Source organism: Fimicolochytrium jonesii (assembly GCF_025526975.1).
Source record: "Fimicolochytrium jonesii strain JEL569 chromosome Unknown EV422scaffold_25, whole genome shotgun sequence".
In the NCBI taxonomy this organism is placed as follows: Eukaryota; Fungi; Chytridiomycota; class Chytridiomycetes; order Spizellomycetales; family Powellomycetaceae; genus Fimicolochytrium; species Fimicolochytrium jonesii.
Window position 1 is genome coordinate 225,166 of NW_026515692.1, and position 5,664 is coordinate 230,829.

At 52.0% G+C, this 5,664-nt stretch overlaps 1 pseudogene across 1 annotated transcript; it reads left to right on the forward strand.

Moving 5' to 3' along the window:
• The first annotated feature begins 1,116 nt into the window (after window positions 1-1,116).
• EV422DRAFT_t117 lies at window positions 1,117-1,188 on the forward strand (annotated as a pseudogene). Its single transcript has one exon. The product of its transcript is annotated as a tRNA-OTHER (tRNA).
• Window positions 1,189-5,664: the final 4,476 nt, after the last annotated feature.

Below are 5,664 nucleotides of genomic sequence, written 5' to 3' on the forward strand. Positions count from 1 at the left end.
CAGCCTTGAAGTAGCAAATTTGGTCAGTGAGAAGAACCATGCCTTGAGTATTATCAACACGATGAGCGGCTTTGAGTTCATTGTTGGTGTCTTGAAAGATTTTTCAAGGGAATCTCGGAGCTTGAGGCCGGACAGCTTGAGCTCGATAGTGTTGCGCAAGTTGCAAGGATAAAAATGAGCGATAAGAGCAATTTGAAAAGCTGTTCAAGTTGCAGGAGGAGCAGCGGCAAAGGTCGTATTGTACCACTCAAGAGCAGTACCCTTGAGGTAGGAAGTAAGCGTGCGTAGTAGCGTACTCAGCCATAGGGAAAGCTTGAGCGTTTGCGCCTCCAGTACCATCCGGTGCAGCTTGTACAGCTGGAATAGCAAGAGAGTCAAGAAAGGAGTGGTGTGACGAAAGGAACTCCTCGATCCTTTTGACAGCTTTAGCACCATTGTATTTGACGAGCTTGTTCTTGCGAGGGTTCAGATACGTTTCTTGGGAAATTCGTGCTTTTCGACAAATGTCTTATCAAGGAATAACCCAGTTGCGCTGCTATCAAAAAGAACACGAGCAAACTTGTTCCCGATGCGACAATGAGAGACCCAGAGTCAAGCAGACAGTGGTTCAAAGGCAGGTTTATCGGTAGGATCGTATGTTGTAGGCCGAGCAGAGCTACCGAGGGGCTCTATCGACCTTGGAAAAAACTCGAAGATTGATACGTAGTAGTATTCGTAGTATTCGCAGAATTGACGGCGTCATCGAGAATTTCTGTAATGCGTAACCCAGCATCAACCTGATTGGCTGAACCTTGTTGTTGATTAGATTGGCAACTGCGCTGCGGAGTTTAAGCGCCACGACCGCGCTGTCAAAAACCACCGCGTCGCTTCTGGGTTTGCGAGCCTTGCTGTTGCGTTTCGGGATTTGACCAGCATTCAACTCTCCAATGTCCCATTTGTTACAAAGGGGACAAGGAGTCGTTGGACGTTGACGAGGATCGTGAGTAGTTTGCCATTGTCCACGTCGACAAGAGGGCTGTTGACGTTGGTAGGGAACTTGAACTGGAGTGAGACGACTCACTCCAGGGGGATAGTATGACCTACCGAGGGCATTGGGATGTAACGGGAACACACATATTTTGGGTTAGTGGTTAAGACACCTGGCTCTCACCCAGGTGGCGTGGGTTTGATTCCTACCTTCCCCAAACATTTTTCTCTTCTTTCTGTGACTGCACCACCTCTCCGGGGCGTTCCAAGCGATCGGCACGATTCTCTTGACAGGGGACTCGGGACGATGATACCTCCAACACCCCCACTCAAACTCACGAGTCCATCTAAGTGAAAGATAAATCTAAACAATGAGTACAATGGGGCGGCCGTACGCGAAAAGCGGGCGGACGTCAGGTGAATAGCTATGACTAAAAATGAAAGAAATGGAAGAGTAAAATGAAAGAAGAGGGAAACACCGCGAGTATAAAACAAGAGACAGCTGTCAGTCGCCCCAGAGAGGTAAGACCAATGTTCCCATACTCAACTACCGTATCCCAGACTACCAAACGATACGCAAAACAATGGCAAACGGAGGCAAGAACGGCGGGAGTGGCAAGAAGAGCGGCGATGGCAAGAAGAAGCAAACGGCCCGTAAGACGGTAGCGCCCGCGGCCCCTCCAGCTGCACCTCCGCCAGGACCCTCACGACCGACTACACGCTCTACGCGCACTTCGTCCGCAGCGTCCGCAAGCGACTCTTCGATGTCGAAAGCCCGAGTTAGAGAAGCCCTTTGATTGGCGACGCAGGTGTCGACGTTGAGGTACCGGAAGGATAACCATGAGAACCTCGCGAAGCATCTGGCGTTTACGAAGGCGAAACTGTATCTATTGAAGCGAAAGAAGGGGTTGTTCGAGGCTTTAATGGAGGAGGCAGACTACCTTGGATGTAAGGCAGTCTCGGAGTCGCGATATAAGGCAAAAGGCGGCATATCGAAAGAGAAGATGAAAGAGACGAAGCGCCGCAGTGATGCGGCCGAGAGACGGGAGCGAGACAAGATGATGAAGCAGCTCCAGTACTTGCGAGAGCACATGGATGATTCGTCTTCGAGTGAGGATGGAGATGGTGACGGAAACGGCGGGGGAGGTGGTCCAGGGGGACCGCCTGGTGGAGGCGGAGCCAGAGCCGGTGGAGCCCCCGGTGCCGGGGCAGCGGCGACTATCACGGTGGCAGGTTAAGGTGCCGAAGTCGTATGTAGTGCCCAGAAGCCGTCCCGGTATGGGTGTGCCGTATGTCTTATTTGGACGTAGTCGTCGCCGGCTGTCTATTGCTAGCGACACGTCCTTCTTGAATTGCTTGAATAAATTTCGTATGTGTCTCGGGAGGAAAAGGCTTTGTAAAGTAATCAGCCAGTTGTCTCTGCGTCGCGGTGTCGAGGAGTACGACGTCTTTCTTCACCACGCAGTCGTATAGCTTGTGGTAGCGTACGTCGATGTGTTTGGAGCATTGAGTAATAGCCGTGGAGTTGGCAATCTTGCGTGCGCTCTGATTGTCGATGTAGAGTGGCGTGGTGTCCTTGATGTTGCCGTATTTGTCGCCGAAGACCTTCGCGATGATTGAGCGGAGCCAGATGACCTGGTTGTAACCGAGGGCTGCGGCGATATACTCAGCTTCCGTGAAGCTGAGAGCTACGCACTCCTGCTTGGTGCTTTTCCAGTAGATAAGCTGGCCGTTGAAGAAGCTGGCAATGGCCACGGTAGATTTGCGGTCGTGGACATCGTCTGCGTAGGATGCGTCCGTATGGACGCAAAGTCCAGCTTGATCTGAATGACCGGACTTGTAGGTAAGCTCAAAGGTGCGGGTACCTTTAAGGTAGCGCATGATGCGAAGTACATCATTCCAGTCGGCTTGGGTAGGAGCTGAGACTTGACGTGTGACGCAGCCGACGGCAGTTGAAATAACCCAGCGCCAGGTAATGGATGCCCACGTGAGGGCCCCCACGGCTTCCTGGTAGAGAAGCTTGTTAGGAAAGGGGGGGCTCGCAGAGGCTGGTCGGGTACGCGCAGAGACGGCGCACGGCGTAGAGAGTGGGGTAGCGTTTTGTTGTCCAAATCCTTTGACTAAACCGTCAAAATTGGTAACATTGCTGATTTTGAGTTGGTAACATTGCTGACGGTGAGAGCTGGTAATCGAAGACTAGACCCAGGCAGTTCTTGATGGGACCGAGATCCGTACAGTTGAAATGAGAACATACTTCACCTTTCACTTGTTTGACGTGTATGGGAAAGCAGCAGGCGATGAAGTCGTCCACATAGATAAGGAGCATCTGGAGTACGTCCAGAGTGCGCGTCGTGCTTGCGTAGCGATAGAAGACGCAGGGGCAGTTCTTTAACGGAGTAAAGCCGAGAGAACTGAGGGTTTCGCGAAGGGTACGGTACCAGAGAAGCGGGGATTGCTTCAGACCGTATAGAGCCTTGCGTAAGAGGTATACCCAGTCTGCGCGCGGCTTGTGCGGATCTTTGTAGCCTTGAAATTGTTCAACATAGATGGGTCCGTCGATATCGCTGCGTAAGAACGCGTTGGGGACGTCGAGTTGATGGATTTCCATAGCAAGAGAGACGGCACTGGAGAGGAAAAGGCGAAGAATGGACATGTGTAGGGTTGGAGCGTAGGTGTTGTTGTAATCAATACCCTTGGATTGATGAAAACCTTGAACTACACCGCGGCCCTTGTATTTCTTGAAAGTACCATCCGGAACAAAGATTTGACGAAGTACCCAAGTACTACCGAATACGCGCTGATTGCGCGGATGGGGTACGAGCTCCCAAGTACCGTTATCGATTAGAGCTTGGAACTCTTTATCAGCTGCAAGCTTGAAGTCAGCTGTTTGACGGGAGGCCATCGCTTGTCGCCAGGTCATAGTGACGGATTGAGGCGTGTCTTCGGGATGCGCGTTGAAGGCGTTTGAGAGGGCTTCAATGGTTCGGGCGTTGAAAGCGTCTGAACGAGACTCCCAAATATCCAACGCTTCAGTCTCAATGAGATCAGAGCGTGGTTGCCAGGTAGGGGTAGTAAAACCAAACCACTTGACGAGGTATTCCTTTTGGACGTTCTTGCCGCGGCGCTGATGTTTGGAAAGGATGTGTTCGATAGGGAACTCCTCTTGCGAGGCGGGAGCATCTTCTAGAAGATCTAGGAGAGCAGGATCTTGACGAAGGTGCTCAGGGAGTCCAGTAGATTCTTCGAAACGAACGTCACGGGAAACGGCGAGAGTGTCGCGTGCTGGATCCCATACATAATAACCTTTGGTGCCTTGTTGGTGAGCATAGCCCACGAGGTACGTCTTGGTAGCACGATTAGCCATCTTGTCCCGGCCCTTGGGTGGAACAACAGTATACGTGTGACATCCAAGCTTGCGCAGATGCGCGATGCTCGGGCGGCGACTGGTAAGGAATTCGGAGCGAGATTTAGCGTCCGGGGATGCAATTGAATGCGGGTAGAGGTTGTGCAGGTAAGAGCCAGCCTCCAGGATGTACGGCCAAAGCTTGCGGGGTAGGTGAGTGTCCGCAAAGATGGCGCGTACGCGGTCCAGCAACGTCCATTTGAAGCGCTCTGCTTTTCCGTTTTGTTGACTAGAATACGCAACAGTAGACTCATGGGTAATCCCATTGTTGTATAGGTACGACGTGAGCTCTCCAGTGTCTTCTCCTCCCCTATACGTACGCAGGATCTTCAGGGAGACGCCAATTTGATTCTTGAGCCACTTATGAAAGATCATAAACCGTGCGGTAGGAGTGGATGCCTCCTTGTCCTTGATGGAGTAGGTACGAGCGTAATTGGAGCCGTCGTCGAGGAATGCGAGACTGTAGCGCTCTCCGTCAATGCCGTGGATCCGAAATGGACCTTGTAAATCGCTGTGTATCAGCTTGCCGGGTTTGTGTGGCGGGGATGTCGATTCAGGGAAGGTAAGGCGGGTAGCTTTGCCGAGAGCGCATGGATCGCAGCGTGCGCCAGAGTCCGGCGTAGCCCCCACTGAAGGCCAATCCTCTACTATCTTTGGCATAACCGGGAGAATGTGGTTTCCAGGCTGTCCAAGACGTTGATGCAGAAGTTGGGGGTTTATACAAGCGACCAGTGCATGTGCATTGGGCTTGTAGGTAGTAGCCTGTCCTTCTAAATAGTACGCGTCGCCTTCGCGCATTCCCATCGCGAGTAGATGTCGGTCGGTGTTGAACGTAACGACGTCGGTGGGGTGAAAGGAGACAGTAATGCCGTTATCAGTGCATTTAGCAACAGATATGAGCGGCTGGGCAAGACTGGGAACCAATAGAACATCGCAAAGAGCGAGAAGGTTGCCGCCGGACGTAGGTTGGATAAGTACGGTACCCTTCTTTTGAGAGGTAATGGTAGTCGAATCCGCGAGTCCAATAAGGCGTTGGTAGTCTTGAAGAGAAGATGGATCTAGATCCTCGATATAGGGGGTCATATGATTCGTACAACCGGAATCCACGTTCGCCTTGAAGAGGCAGACGTCGTGGTTGGCTGGTTGGACTTGAACATGCATGGCATAAGCCATGGAGGCTGCAGCGGGTGCGTCCTGCTTGGTTTTCGCGTTCTTGTCCATGATATCCTTGACAGCTTTGTAAGTAAAGCAGTTTTCCGACTTGTGCCCGTCCCTTTGGCAGTATTTGCACCGGG